We start from the raw sequence: 16,410 nt of genomic DNA, 5'->3' as shown, positions 1-16,410 counted from the left end.
TTCATCTTTTTCAGCTATAGTACTTGATTAGAGCTCAAAGGCTTCAGAGCAATATTATACTGCAATTAACCCAGCTGATTAAGGCACAATCAAGCACCGAAGTATCAGGCATAAGCCTAGCCCAGATCTGAGCTCTTCTGCATCATAATCCTGTGCTACTTTTTCCCCCTCCCCTCAATTTCTTCACTCAGTCACTTAAATTCTGAACACAGGCACAAACATTCAAGCTGAGGTTTCCTACAGTTCTTTTCTGGGCAATGCGGGAAAGTGTTCCCAGCCCTTTTGAAGGGGAATTATAGGAATTACGCCTGCATTCTTGCAGAAATGTTTTGTTCGCCTTAAACTCTGCCTAGACCTCGCAGACCACCAAGCACAGCCCACAGGACTAGAAAATTATTATCTTCAAATCGCAGTCTGAGAGCTTCTGTGTGTACAACAGCGTGCGAGGACAAAAGCTACAGCAGCGTCTTGTCGGATGGCTCCAATTCTCTCCCAAAACATGACTGTAATCACAATCTCTTTGAGAAGGCGATCCGAGTGCTCCATAACCACATCACAGGACAATTGCATTCAGATGCCAGGTAGCTTTTCACGTACCTTCACGGCATTCTTGCTGGCAGTCTGTCCCACGCTCCACGCTTACTCCAGTGAAAAATCTATGCCTCTAACATCTGAAAAATCAAATTCTGGTGACCTCAAGAATCCATGCTCGGTCAAGCACTCATCTCTCTCCAGCCTTTCCCCATATGCAGCCGTCCATCAGTCAGTTCGGTTTTCTGCATTCCTTCCTTAGAACTTGTAGCGTTGGGGGTACATGCCAAGAGGTGCATTACAAAAGGGCACCTGATGAAAATACTGCATAACTTTCATTGTGTGGAAGATTCATTATCAGAACCAGTTAGCGATTAGGTTACTGTTCGAAGCAAGATAACGAAGAACTCTTATTTATACATATTAGTCTCACTGTTCTTCACATGAACAACTCATCTTTTTGTACATCTTAGGATGCACAGCATCCAATACATCCCGTGGCAGCAAGCTACATGATAATTTATGATTTTATTTTCATTGCAAAGAGGAAAACAGCAGAGCAGACAAACTCAGAAAGCTTAGTCTGCTACGGCATCCAGTTTTGAGCAATGACTTGCCCAACACATGATGAATTCGGGCATTCTTTAAACTGGAAAAAAAAAATGAACGTGCACTGGCTTTTTCCTTCCTCTGCTGCACTCCTCAGCCAGAGCAAGGAGCAGAGGGTCCAGCCGAAGAGCACGCAGCAGCATACAGTATCCCACTTCAATTGAATGAATGAGACCAATAGGCCAAAACGCTCGCTCTGGAGTAAGGAAATAAGAATACTGACGGAATGACACTATGAATAATTCACCGGCAGTTCAGTGATCTCTCCTGGCACCACTGAAATTTTAAAAGGTGCTCCAGCTGCCAGACTGAAGTTAATCTGGAAAAGGAAAAAAAAGTATACAAAGGACACAAGAATGACCCCACTCCCTTTCCACGAGTAGGTTTTAAATTGCAACACCAGCAGCCTACACATGCCTTCCTCCCTCTCTCCCTCCTCCTCTCCCTATGCTTTACCCTAATACGCCAGGGAGGAGACAAACACAGCAAAAGGGAAAAATTATGCATTTCCACCAGTGACAGGCTGTACATGAAAGAAGCAGGGGAAGGGCAGAGAGACAATCTGGTCTTTGAAATGTGTTAGGTTATGGGATAAAAAGCTCACCTACACACACAGGAGCCCAGAGACACAATGGCAAGTGGGGGAACCCAAATAACAGCCTCACCCAGGTCCCCCCAGGCCCATCACAGGAGCCATCACCCATCAAAGGCTCATCTCCATGAGTACAGAGGCACTACAGCAGGCAGGGGAAGCCCATTAACCTAGATAGAGAAGCAGAGCCTCTGCCCTAGCTTCTCTCCAGGCTGTCACAGGACAGTAAATACATATATATATATGTACATTAATGTACGTGTTGTATATGTATTTGTGGACTTACATGCTCAGCCTCACTGTTGGCTGCATCTGGGCCACAGCGCTTGAGTGGCCTCACCTCCATTTGGCTACCAGATCTGGCAACCCCTAACAAAACGTACAATAACAACTTACTGTCTGACCCAAGCAGTTGAAAAAGGATTTGGAAAGTAAATAGAAGATGAGGAGGGAAGACGTTGGAGACACTGAAGGAGTACAGCCAGAGCCTGCCGCTTTAACACCCCTCCCTCAGCTACAGCCCCAGGCATCACGTTCCTGCTCCGGGCTGCCAGCAAGGGCTGCGAGTGACCTTTGCGCTATCCACCTCTGGAGAACACCAGAGACACGCACCAGAAGCGCACAACTAATATTCAGTTTTTCTTCAAGTGCCTCCAACTTTTTGACATACCAGTTTTAGGGGAATTCGAGAGAAAATTTTGTGATTTTTTTGTAGTCAAGAACAGAAGCTCAAACTCTCCCCCCCCCAGCCATTTCTAGGGTGAGCTTTCCTCCCTCCACAAAGAAGCTGAAATCATGTTCTCTAAATAGTTCCAAGTCTTCAGTAAGCACCCTCAGTATAAAAGGCAACAAAGAAGCCAGAGCTATTCTTTAACTAAAGCACTTAAAATGTTCTGCACACCTAAGTGATCTTAATTCAAGTTGCATTCTACAATGTTGGTAACACAGAAAACATACAGACTATGAAAAAACAGTATTATTTACACACGGTGGAGTTTTTAAGTACCAAGCAAGCATCATATTTAACGGCCAGCTACCTACTCTAATTGATGACCCATACTTTTGACGGCAGGAAAACCTGACAGCCATCCTCCTTATAATAAAACAAGAGACAGTAACCTACAGGCAGGAGTCCCCAGATGTGCCGATAGCCACCCAGCCAAAAGGAAAAGCTCCACTGAGCACAGCTGCTTCAGTCAGGGCCCCAACACCTTTTTTTATCACCGCACCAGCGAACAATCCTCACCGCGGCGCTGACGAAGCATTCCTGCAGTCTCAGGCACCATACCCACTGCTCATACCATCAGCAGATGTGAGCCACAGCCCTAGTTTTGCTCGCTGGCCATATTGTGTTGACTTTGTAACAGTCAAAGAACCAGGATGTGCAGCTAAAAAGATAAGGTATATGAAAGAACATGAAAGGGAACTTTTTCTAAGAGGGAAGTGCAAGATGATGGGTTTTACTCACCCGACAAAGTCCATTTTAAGACCAACACCCCTTCTTTCGCTGAGCCTTTAGCTACCATGACAAACTGCCAAAGCCACCAGATTTCTCCTTTTTTTTTTTTTTTTTTTTTTAAAAAAAAAAATAAATCTGTTGCTGGTGCCCAGGAAGCACACCCATCCAAGAGTCAGCAAGGCACCACCCCTAGGCGGGTGCCTGCTTTCCACTGAACTTAGCTGGAAACAAGACGCTTATTGTTAGAAATCTAAACCTCTTCATTAATCGAGCTCCTTTCTTTCTGCCATTTCCTTTTCAATTTACAGGGAGAGCAACCTCAACTTTGGGACCGCAATTCCTCCTAGGTCACATAATGCAGCTGTTTTCCTTGATATACCGTGAATCTTTTGCCACCCAGGCATTCTGAAGAGGGAGAACCTACTCACAGCATGTCGGCTGATCTCCCCAGGAAGAGCCACGTGCCAGACGGGACTGGGCAAAGTCCTGTATTTCCTAGGAACTGCTCTAACAACAGGCTGCAGCTCAGTGCAGCGGAAACAAATCTGGATATCCCTGCCCTGAACATCTTATCTACTTTAAATGAGGTGGTAAGAGTGGATTCAGAAATAGTTTAGTCTGGAGCATTCATTCAGACGGGGTTACTAACCCTGCTGCTGTGTTTGCATTCTCATCCAGCCGCCTTTTTGCTGGCCCCCTCCATCCAAAAAGAGCGACTGAACTGCTGAGCTGGTAAAACGGCAGCAGGGTGGACTCGTGCATCTCATCGTCCAGCTTGTAATTAACTCTGTGGCCATGCAGCAACGAAGCAGCCTTTGAAGACACTGCACAAAATCCTGTCTCCTCTGCGGCAGAGACAAACTTGCAGTCAGGAGCCAATTGGGGAAAGAATGAATATTAGTTTCCCACTCAAATCAGAAATTAAATCCTTTTCCCACTTTTCTTGACAAATCCCCTTACAGTTGAGAATTCAAGCCCTTGCATCTCCTATCTGTTCCCATAGGAACGTAAGAGCCACAACTGCTTCCAACCTTTTCCAATAGCAGAAATATCTAATGAAGTCTTGGTGGCCTTGCTCCTCTGCAGCAGGAACACTATGAATATTTGAAGAAAAGAAAGATAACGCTTTTCTCATCTCTTCTACTCCTGCTCCCTACAAAAAGGGAGCAGCAGCCACGCAGTCCTGAGGGCCACCGAGTCTTGGATAATCGTTATCTTCCTCCCTTTTCCTCTCTCCTAATTGGCATCCGCCAATTTTTTCCCTCTTGAAAAATCTAGTTTAAACAAAAAACTCCATTATGAAATGCAAACTCCTGGAAAACCCCTGCACAGAGGCAGCAGTTAGGTGCAAGGCAGTTGAGCAAACACCAGTATATTCATTTAAAGCACAAGGAAACAGGCGGACACCTTTGCTGGAAACAGGATCTCCTGCTTCTTTAGGCTTGGAGAACCAGGAGTTCCAGTATCCCACCCTCTGGCACTGCACCTTTTCCACAGCGAAAGCCTTGCACCTCCAGTTCCAAAGGCAGAAGACAAGTCTGCAGTTCCTACTGGTAACACAAAAGCTGCAACCCCAGACATACTGGAAAGACGAAAGCAGTCCAGTGCAGAACAGGAAGAGAAAAGGGGGGTTCCCTCACACTCCCCCACCCAAAAGGCTTCCTCAAATATTAACATAAATGCAGGATATTACTGAGATGGTTCCTGCTGAAAGAACTGAAAGTTCAACTTACTCTTTCTTCGGGAGGGTTTAGCCCTTGTGGTCTGGAGCAGAGGCTCAAGAGCTGTATTTTCCCATGCTAGCCAAGAGGGAGTGTTTTGGCGTAACACCAGGTAACTTACAGTCCAATGGTTTGCAAAACAAATCTATGTTAACATTGAGATTTTCATGTCATAAATCAGGTAATTTAAAGTGAAAAGGTTCCCGATTGCTTTAACCACACCCTTCACGCTTTGGCACTCAAAAGGATTTCGTTTCATAGCTACAATATACAGAGCAGTGACACAAAATGCCAGAGACCTGCAGCTACAGCACCAGAAACCAATGTGATATTTTTTTTCCCCCCTCTCAGTTTAACTACGTTATTTTCCAAAACGCATGCCTGCCTCCTTGTCTGGTGCTGTGATCATCTGAATCAAAGGCCTTATTCCGTAGGAACACATTTAAGTGGGAGCAAGAGTGGAGCTTTCTCTCTCTCGCTCTCCTCTCTTCAATTAAAACCCCATCCATTGTCCTGCTTAAAGTCTTTTTTGTTTATAACAAATTAAGAGTTCAGTAGAAAAGAAAGATGAGCAGAGCAGCTGGAAAAAAAACCCCAGTTTTTCACAGGATAAATACAGCAGCAGCTGGGGACATAAAGGACATTGACTTGTCCATTACACAGCATTGCAATGCTTTAAAATAATTAGCTCAGGTATCTCAGAGATGAACAGTCCAGGATAGTCGGTGTTGGAGAGACTTCCATGTTGCCTTGGGCAGTTCCATCCTCTTCCTCAGCCTGCCCAGGCAACTTCAAGCTAACAAAAGCACCCCGCACATCCAGTAGTAGCTGTCACTTAATTTTAAAAAGTAATCTAAGACTTCATATTATCATACTTACTCATTTCAGAGAATAAGCACAGCGTATTTACTTCCCTTCTCTCAACTCAAGATATATTTCTGAGAGTTGGGAGTCATTAGAAGCGGTCTCAGAGCAGATCTGCTGCTTCACCTCCCCGGCTTCTACAGCATAACCTCAAAATGCAGAACAGCAGCAAGTCTTTATCAGACTTTCAGTTCACATTATGCCAAAAATTCAAGTTCCACAAAGACTCATTTCCTTTTCTTGTTCCCAATGCGGGACACTTTTCGTTAATTTATTTCTCTGCCAACGCCTACCGTCTTGAAACATCCATTTAACCTCACCTAGCCACCCCCAGCTCCTCCATCAGCAGGCCCAGACACACACCAAAGCGCAGGAGAACAAAGATGTGAGAATCTGTCGGATAAAGAACAGCACAGAGCAGCCGGCTGAATTCCTTCGCTCTCCATCACTCCCAGTAGAAGGAAAATCGCTATTTCTGAGGTGAAATCACAGAATGGTTAGAGTTGGAAGGGACCTTAAAGCCCACCCAGTGCCACCCCCTGCCCTGGGCAGGGACACCTCCCACCAGCCCAGGTTGCTCCAAGCCCCGTCCAACCTGGCCTTGAACCCCTCCAGGGATGGGGCAGCCACAGCTTCTCTGGGCAACCTGGGCCAGGGGCTCACCACCCTCACAGCAAAGAATTTCTCCCTCAGATCTCATCCAAATCTCCCCTCTTGCAGTGGAAAACCCTTCCCCCTCGTCCCACGGCTCCCCTCCCTGATCCAGAGTCCCTCCCCAGCTTTCCTGGAGCCCCTTGAGGGCCTGGAAGGGGCTGGAAGGTCTCCCCGGAGCCTTCTCTTCTCCAGGCTGAACCCCCCCAGCTCTCTCAGCCTGTCCTCCCAGCAGAGGGGCTCCAGCCCTCCCAGCATCTCCGGGGCCTCCTCTGGCCCCGCTCCAACAGCTCCGTGTCCTTCCTTGCCAAGAACTCCAAAGCTGAACGCAGGACTCCAGGTGGGGTCTTCACCAGGGGCAGAATCCCCACCCTCAACCTGCTGGCCACGCTGCTGGGGATGTAGCCCGGGATGCGTGTCCTTATCATCCCCTTGGGGACCTGGTCAAGGTAACTTATCACAAAACAAGCATTGCGTGTCTCAAAGAATAAAGGTTAAGATGCAAGACACCTTAGAGTTCCAAACCAGAGGCTTTCAAGCCATTCCAGGGAACGAACACCTGAGGAGCCAGCAGAATGAGGGACACAAAATACAGGTTCCTTACACCATGAAGGGCATGGGTGGCGTTTCTAAATGCAAATCTAAAAACTCAGGCATATGTCCTGCAAACTTGCCCACTAGATTATAGTGAAACCACCAAAGTATGCATATTTATGTTTCTTCTCCCCGAGTACCTGCTCCCCACCTCACAGCGGTTTTTCAGGCTTCCTGCACAAGCTTTGACACCCTCTCCCGCTTCACTGGGGCAAATTAAACATACTTGACACTTCTGGGCTTGCGTGCAAACTCAAACACCGCATACTCCGAATTCACAAACTCTGTAAATATTACCAGCAGGCTCCCATGAGGCACTTGAGATGCATGCACCACACTTACTCAGCCACCCGTTCACAGAAGAACGAGCATTTTCTGCAGCATCCTACGTGGTTCCCACCTCCAAAACCGCCTATACTAATTCCTCCGCCCTCATCCAAGAGAAAGTCAGACCAAGGCCTCAGAGAATTGATAAATTCGATTCTCTTTCCCACCAGCAGAGAGCTAGGGTCCTATAAAGCAAGGTAAACTAATAGTTACAGGCAGCCCGCAAAGTTCTCCATCTCAGACTCTTCCAGGCCGGTAACATTTGGAGGCACCAAGGACAACACTGCATTTGTGGATGTCCCCATTTCCTATCAAGTTAAATTTGATTATGTCCCCTGAGGTGTTCAAAAGGCTTTATTCCAGATCTGAGAGCAAACCATGTTCCTTTTTTTAGCTTTTTTTTCTTAAAAAAAAAAAAAAAAATATCAATGAGGATAAAAGACTGTTTTCCAAAAGCAAGATATTGAACCACGAATAGGCATGAAATTTAGAGGGGAAAGGGCTTCTGGAGAAAGAAGCCCATGGCTTCCTGCAGAGCGAAGCTTTAACACCACAATTATACAAAGGCATTTTGCACTGTGCTCCTCTCATGTCACTGAAGTTGGAGGAAAATTCTGCTCTTTCCGGTTTTAGAATGTGCACGTAACATCTCAGGAAAGGCATCTCTCGCTTCCTATGCGCTTCATTATTCATGTGCCAAATAGTTTTAGCCCCATATTAACCTCGGAAGGAAGACTTGAAAAAGAAAGAGCAGCCTCTTTCTCTGCTAGAAAATAAGTGAAAATGACAGAAGTGAGGGGAAGAGCAATCCCACAGCACACAGACAGAATCTCTCAAAGAAATCTGTCATTATTCTCCATTCTATTCAGGGAATAAAAAAAAAGCACCCACTACAACAGGAACTTAAGAGAAGTCGCAAATTACTGCTTCTTCATTTTGTTTTAAGGATGTAACTTATGCAGAGCAAATGGGAACTTTTTTTACTTCTTCTGAAAGGGGAATCATGGGCACACGTTTCCCCTCCAAGCAAAAATACAGAAGTTCTTATCTGAATACTCTCATTTAGTGAAGTGGTTGTCAGTAGCGGATGCTTGGATGCCGTGGAGATGGTGACAAACAACTGAATCAGAACAGAATCACAAAAAGGGCACTGTAGTTTAAAAGGTTGAATCTGGCTGAGAGGTAACGCTCACACAGGACCTTTGAAATGGAAGGACACATCGTCTTTGCAAGGATATCCTGGAAGGAGAGCCAGGCCACCAGGCTAGAAAACCTCTGCTGTTTCCAGAGGGTCTGAAGTTCTTGAAGGCTGGCTGGTGCACTTTTAAAAGAGGGCTTGTTTTGAGTTCAACAGCAGACAAGCAACAAAGTGGTCCACTTACTGTTCCAGAAACATTTATCAATGGAGAGTTGCACTGAGTTCATTCATTTCTCTTCATATCTGAATTTTCAAACACCAAAATCCAAGTTGTGTTTCAAAAAGGAAAGAAAATACATTTTGGACACCGACAAAGCCAAGCGTAAAGGGAAATTATCAGACAGCTCTAGGTTGAATTTCAGTGATGAACACTTTTAAAGGGTCCTGATACGACCAAGAAATATAGTATGCAAGACAACACAAGAAGGTAGGATTCACTTTATTCAGGACAGTCAGAGGCTGGCTGAGATGCTGCAAACTCACAAGAAGCATCTGACTTGCTCGGATTTTATGGGAGGTGAAATAGTTAATTTCCCATAAGAGAATAAAGCACAATTTTGCAAGATCATTTGGCAGATCACATGGGGAAAAGACAAGCTTCCAGAAGCTCAGACTTTTGAGCTGGAATCTATATTCCAAAAATACATCAAGGCTGTATCTATGGCTGTAAACACCAGCAAGTACACAGTACATAGATCTGTGCTGAAAAGACAAGCCATGACATAGTATTAGATTTCATTCTTCTTTCTAAAAGATGCAGAGCTGTGTAAATTCCAACTTTTAACAGACATGGAGCAGCACAACAGATCTGAATGGAAACCTTTCAGGGTAGAATTGCACTAGAGCTTTTTTTTTTTCCATACAGGCCTTGCCATTTCTATTGTACTTACTGCAATGAAACTGTAATAGCAAGGTCCTGAATTTCCTGGTTTCTTCCTATTATCCAGTTCAATTTTATTTAAGGTGGCCTAAGGGATTCACCAGTTTATTTGCACATTTGTTGTTCTTCAGAAAAGTATAAGGACTCAGTCTAGAAGCCTGCCTGGATCTAAATTCAGAATCTCTCAGATATGTGCTGATAATCTAAGACCAACAAATCACAAAGAAACAGATGTTACAGAGGAAAAAAAGACATGACAAATGCTCAGAGCACCTATTATGGTAGCCTTCTCATATTTATTGATTAGCTAATTACTCCTAGTAACCATAAACACTGTTTCAAATTATCTTACTGTGTCTTCACAAGAAGAGGAGAATCTCATACTATCAATTTCAGTACCAGCAAGTCTCCGCTCTCCTTCAGCAAAAAGTAATTAGCTCTTCAATAATATGACACTCATTGTTTAGACGCTCCAAGCAAATCTTCCTGTCTCGCATGTCGCAGAGAGCCAAACTGTATGAAATAAGCTATCCCAGCAGCAACGGTGGGAGAACAAACTCCTGAAAAGGATCATCAGTGCTCACTCATCCCTAAAGATGCCAATGCCCCAACAGAACCCAGCATGCTGAGGATGAGGGACTGGCACAGATACCTTCCAGGATTGTGCCTGACAGCTTTCGCAGCTGGATCCCACCCAGGGCACAAGGACATTCTCACTCCGAGTTAAGACTTGGAGAAAATGGAAGTGCATGCAAGCAGCACGATCCTATATCTACAGGGAGGAGCTTACAAAACTTCTTATGAAACAGCAGGCATTTAGAAAATACACATAACTTAGAAAATACACATTAACACACATTAGGCACAAACTCCACCCCAACTAGGATTGCCACAATAACCCTACCAACAGTCCTCTGCAGGTGTGTGCTGGAGCAATCACCAGGTTATTGCTGATGCGGCAATGTAGATCTGTGTATAAGGTTATGGAAACGCGATCAGTTTAAACAAACTCGGACACAATTTATCAATCATATTATTAGTTTACTAGAAGTTAGTTGCACTGCGTTTGTTATCATTGCTTGCTGAACAGCACCTTTGCTAAATGAAATGGCAAGAGCAGAACACAAGGAAAATTAGAATTTTTAAGACTCCAGGATTGTATCTTGTATCCTGTTTTCAGGGAGAAATTCTTATTAAGGTCAAAGACATCACTGAGGAATCCACTTGTAGTTTTAATTTCACCCAAAGGGAACAATGCAAGAACCAAAGCAGACTGGCTACTGATATGACAGCTTGAACAGAACTAAAAAGCCATGAATTCTCACGCAATTCCACAGACATTTGGAGTCAACCTGAAGGAGACCAGAAGGTCAGGCCAGAGGGACAGAAACTCTAATGGGAGGCCAGTGAGGAGGAGGACTTCCAGGGGTCTGCAAGAGCCCGTAGGAGCACAAGTCTAGTTAAAGAAGCCTTGGTATAAAAGCAAAGAGTGGAAGCTTGAGGGTTAAGAGCCCATGAGAAAACTCCTTGTTAGTCAAGCAGTCTCTGCTTGCCATGCAGATTTTTCTACTCTTGCTGCAAGGAAAAGAAAAATAATCAGCAGCCTTTTTTATTTAATCTTTTAGCTTGACATCTTTTCAAAGAAATCCAGTCTATGAGGTAAGGGACCTGCACCCCTTTCACCAGAAGGAGCAGGGAAAAGGATAAAAAGGAGGAAGGGAAAGAACAGAAAAGGAGAAATGACTGAAGACAGAGAGCACATTTTTTCCAAAGCTCAGTAGGAATTCTACCTTCTATTCAAAATCATCAAGGTACAGCAGCATTATGCTTTGCATTTAAACCCAAATTTTGTATGCATTTTATATTAGGATATTCCACTTTACTATATGTTGCTTCTAAAATATAAACCCACCAATTTTCACATGCATCGTTATCATTCTTTAAAGCTTGTAATGATGCTTTAAATAGTTAATTAAGTAGTCCACGGCATTCTAGACTTTTTTTTTTTAAAAAAACGGATCAGGTATGAGTACATTCTTATATACACTTAGTTTTATAATGATCTTAAGTCATGGTGCCTGGCATCTTGATCCTAACTCATGCACCCAAACAAGCCAGCAGAACAAGAGTGCTTAACATCTTGCACTACAGAATTATACGCAGAGGAAGGGCTGCTGTAGGAGACAAAAAAATATATTGTATTACTGGAAAGCAGAGTGAGATCTAGTGAGCAGGATCAATGTGGCTGCACAGAGGGAGCAGACTGTAGAGTCTATTTCTGTGCCCTGTGAGTAGACTATCAACTCCCAGCTATACTTGTGCAATTTGATTTTAGTTTTTTAGTGGAGAAACTTTTCGATTTCTTATCAGAATCAGAACAAAAAAAAATCAGTTTCATCTGCCTTAAACATTCAAAGCTGGACAGATGCTGCACCTGGCAAATTGTCAAGATTTTTCCTCTGATTTCTCTTTAGAGATACACAAAACAAAACATCAGCTTGAAAACAAAGGAATGTAGCTCTAACTAGAAGCATCGCAATGATTCTCACCCCCATGAAACATGTGCCATGTTTGTTTGTTCTGGCAGACATATGCTTAAATTAACAGTATGATGTATGTACAGTGCAGAATAAAGAAAATAGCAGTGCAAGCTAGCTTCAAGTTAAAAGTCTGATTTACTCAAAAAAAAATCTATTCCAGTGAGAACAAACATCCCAAAGCTATCCACAGATCCCAGAAGAGTCCATTTGTCACGCTGCTGATAGCACAAAGGGCACTTTCATGAACTCCTTTCCCCCAGCTCTCTAGAAATTCCAGCCCTGCAGCTCTCTAAAAGCAGATGAAAATCAGTTTCGCTCTTCCGAGCATCTCAATTGCTGTCTCTTTAAATGTAACTTCCTCAGACTGCTGAATCCAGCTCAGGATGTACTTATTCATCTACTGGATCATTGTCAGAATCCGAGAGACTGCCAGCTTTAACCAAATATTATTTGCTGCTACCTAAGTGGCAAGCTGAAAAAAAGGAGTATGCTGATTACTCAAAGGAAAAACAGGGTGCAGGCAGACTCCTCAAAGTAAAAGCTGCTTGTTTTAGGGTAGATATAAAACTTTGCTACGCAAGGAAGAAAAATCTCAAACATCCTTCCCCTATCCGAAGGCATAACAGAATCACTGCTGGTTTAATTCAAGTGTTAGCACCCTCGTATCTCCTACAGGTCTCCAGCTTGCTGGTCCTTGCCTGGAAGTGACCCACAAAACCAAGAAGATTGGTATTTATGTTGCTTGAAGGAGAGTTTTCTAAGTCACAAAGGCTTGGAAAAAGTATATAAATCTTGTTTGCAAATCCGTACAATTTTATTGCAACTCAGAAAGCAAAGTGACCTAGTTTTGATGAGCTAACTCAAAATTAATTCACTTCTAAAGATGAAGTTGCACAGGAAACACCCCTCTGCCCGTTTTTACACTCGGCACCGTAAAACTCAATTACCTGCAGCACCCTGGGATTAAAGGTCGCATCACAAAGGCATAACCTGAACTTCACATGGATTACGTGGGAATCCACAGCTGGTACACTCAGATCCCACAGGAAATGCCAAACTGCTTTACAGAGGGAAGCAAAGGCAGGTGGGACTGATAAAAACATGCAAGTCAAGTGGGTCTCTCTGCTAGAGGGCTTCCAAGTTTATGTCTCCAGTTTCTGTTTAGATATACGCAGTGTTTAAGGAATATATAAAAATCTCTTCTGTCTTAGAACAAACCGAGGCAGACACAGCGCAAGGAATGTGACATTTATATTCCCACCCAAAGTCCAAAAGCACATCTGTGCGCTTACATACAAAGAATTTTTTGTCATAACTATTCGTTCATAGGAATTTTGACAAAGTTTCATAAAACTCTGCCAAAATCTAGTAGAACGCAGACGCACTGAGTATCTGCTGAAGACAAGTCTTCTCAACGCTTTTAGAAAGTCTGTTATCTACATTCAGATATTTCATGAAACAGACTGATGGGTGTTTTGGTTTGCCCTATTTCTCTTCTCTAATTTTTTTTTTAAACATAACTTTGTCATTGGCGGGAGTATTTTTGTTCTCCCTACTTTTCTTCCTGGAGCAGCACATTTCTCAATTTTAACCGCTCAGATCACACTGTTGCACAACCGGCCCTTCCTAAGGCTCTAAAGAGGAACGGGTGGACGCAGCCCACTGAAGTTTGCCTTTCTCACTGCCCATTTCCCAGCAACGATTATTAAGCTGTCAGGGACTTAGAGCAATCCCTGTTTCTTTGACTTCTGGTTTGATTTTGTCTATAGCAATCAAAAGGACCTAACCCAGTGCCTTAAGTTAAAATGATCAAATCTGTTTTTACAGGTTGGCGCTATCAAGATCAGTGCCAGCAAACATATGTAGTTCACGCCTGTAATTCTGACTCTATGGCATGTTACAGAGGGAGTGAGTTTTTTGTAAAACAGCAGAGATGGTTAACTCCCAAATCTGTTCTTTTATTTAAATACGGATTAAAGGGGAACATTTGTCCTCCTCCTTTCTGAAGGGTTTTGGTTAGAGAAGTTCCAGGCTATATGCATCATTTACCCCGGAGCAGATGCTGTTCAAGTTTCTTGTCCCTGTTAGCCGTTACTGGTCTGCCTGTCCGCTACAAACTGACACACACTCAACTGGGCTGAGCAGTAAGCTAATCAGCAGCTTTAAGAACCCAATGTAACTTTTATCACACAGAAAGCTAACACCTAGGACACTAATAACTTCACCTAGATAATGTTTTCTACTTTGAAAGCTTTCCACTGGTGCCCAATAGATACTCCTTCCTCCTCAACCACAAACTAACCTCCTTAACAGTTTAGATACTTCCCCACTAGATACACATTTCACCGAAGCCAAATGTCATAAAACCGAGAGATTAAAGACTGTCTGTCTTTACAGAAGCCACTTCCTACAATTTCAATATCTCCCAACCATGACTATTTTAAAAACTCTCAGCCTGACCGCACAAGCTCAGATACTTCTCCAGAAAATGACACTCAGCGGGATGTAGCAACTCATCACCAGGTAACACAAGGTTTTATCCTGGCAGGCAAGTAATCCCCTTCCCACCTTGGCAGAGGTTATACTTTCCCACAGAACTACTTCCTTCAACATGCTGGCTAATCCATCGCGTGGAGATTTGCTGCTTTCAGTACGCAACACTTAGAAACACTCCAGCGTCCCAGAAGCTGTATATACTATCTTTGGCAATCATTATGCCGTTTCCCACCTGGAACTGGCTGTAAGTACCATCCCACATATCAGGACCTGCAGACTCGGCAATCCCCATTCCTATATTCCAAGTGACAACTGAAGCCTGTCCCAAACACACCGGCAGGTACCAATTCCTGGAATGGGCACAGCATGAATTCTGGCTGAGTGGTCTGGCAACATCCCAGCTATAAGATCTCAGAGCGATCTATCTTTTACTTCTACAAGCACGCAGGTCTCTGTGACCCTAACTGGGGATTTCTATCGTCAGGGCTCATCACCCACTGTGGCAGATCCATGTCACTGAAGTTCTTTTAGTGCCAGCTAACTGTTTCAGATACCGGTCCCTGTGGAAATGTAATAAAGGCTGAAAGAAAGAATCCCTGTGTCACACCCACCCTCCACACACCACCAGCTTCTCCCTGTACAATCAGCCAGCAGCACCCAGCCAATCTCCCACACCGGGCTAGCACTGACAGCCGAGGCCAGCTTGGACTGGGGTCTTGAGTGCCATTTCTGACCCCGCAATCAGCCTGATGCACTGCCTTGCACCTGTTTGGGGGGGGGGGGAACCGCCTATTTCTCTAGGGAGCAGGCCGCCTTGTGAGGGGGCCCTGCAGCTGAAAGGGAAAGAGGCGGCTCCCGCAGGAGACAGCCGCCCCGCCGCCCCTGCCCCGCCGCCTCCCCGCAGCACCGGAGGCAAACGCTCCCTCCGGGCACAGCTCCGCCAACCCCTCCCACACCTACCCCACCGCCTCCGGAGCGGGGCGGGACAGAACAAAGCCCCGCCGGGGTGAGGGGACAGCGGCCGGCAGTCCCCGCCAGGCCCGCACCAACGCCCGCTTCGTCCCCAACGGCCTCCTCCCCTCACGGCCCGCGGGGACCTGCCCTCCCGCCGCGAGGAAGGCCCCGCCGGGGCGGGGGGCGCTGCCAGCCCCCCACCGGGGCCTCCCCCGCCACCCCAGGGCGCGGGGGTCGCCACCGCTCTCCCGCCTGCCCTCACCTCTCCGCCGCCGCAGGCCCAGGGCCGCCGCCGCCGCCACCTCCATCCCGGGGGCCTGGCGGCCCCCCGATTCTCTAACACCGCCTCCGCCCGTGCAGGGGCCGCCCCCGCCCGTGCCGGGCCGCCCACTGCGTCAGCTTCGTAAGGGCCGCTACGCACCCAGCGGTCACCATGGCGACGGCTGGAGCTAGTTGGGGGGGAGCGCGTACGTGCGGGAGGAGGCGGCGGCGCCCCCTGGCGGTGCTGAGGCGGCGCCGCGGGCCGGGCCTTCCCGCCGCCGGCTGGAGGCAGGAGCCCCGCCGGCCCGTAACGCGGGGCCACCACTGGCCAGGCCGCACTCGCCCCCACCTCGGCGGCAGCCGAGCCCGGCCAGGACCACCCCTTTCCCCCAGGACCACCGTCCGCCTTCCCTGCTTGGCGTCAGGGCCGCAGCGCCCTGAGGGAGCCCACTCCCTCCCCACTGCCAGCCCCCAGCCAGGGTAGGTACATCCCAGCCCTGCGGCTTGTGGGAGCCAGAGCCCCCCTAAAAACTACTCCGGGCATCAAAGCAGCTTTATTCCCCCAGCGCTGCTTTCTGGACAGCCCCAACACCACCTTTCAGAGGGAAGGTGGGCATACGCAGCTCTCCCCAACACCCCTTTGCCAAGAAGAGCCCCCCAGCACAACATGGCGGCCTCCCTCAGAGACACACACACACCCTCCCAGGCCAGGCCCCTGCTCTACTACAGCTTG

At 46.2% G+C, this 16,410-nt stretch overlaps 1 protein-coding gene across 4 annotated transcripts in view; it reads right to left on the bottom strand.

The window, feature by feature from the left end:
* Nucleotides 1-15,796, bottom strand: part of DAGLA (diacylglycerol lipase alpha) — a 78,410-nt gene extending 62,614 nt beyond the window's left edge. For 2 of the 4 annotated variants that reach the window (XM_074586501.1, XM_074586512.1), the window contains exon 1: nt 15,679-15,796. The gene's annotated coding sequence lies outside the window, so the exon portion shown is untranslated. The remainder of the gene's footprint in view (nt 1-15,678) is intronic. The other 2 variants (XM_074586504.1, XM_074586511.1) reach the window with 1 other exon arrangement.
* Between the last annotated feature and the right edge of the window lie 614 nt (nt 15,797-16,410).

The sequence above is a fragment of the Larus michahellis genome, chromosome 4 (assembly GCF_964199755.1).
Source record: "Larus michahellis chromosome 4, bLarMic1.1, whole genome shotgun sequence".
Classification (NCBI taxonomy): domain Eukaryota; kingdom Metazoa; phylum Chordata; class Aves; order Charadriiformes; family Laridae; genus Larus; species Larus michahellis.
Note: the sequence above shows the minus strand (reverse complement) of the source record. Positions and strands in the feature narration are given on the sequence as shown.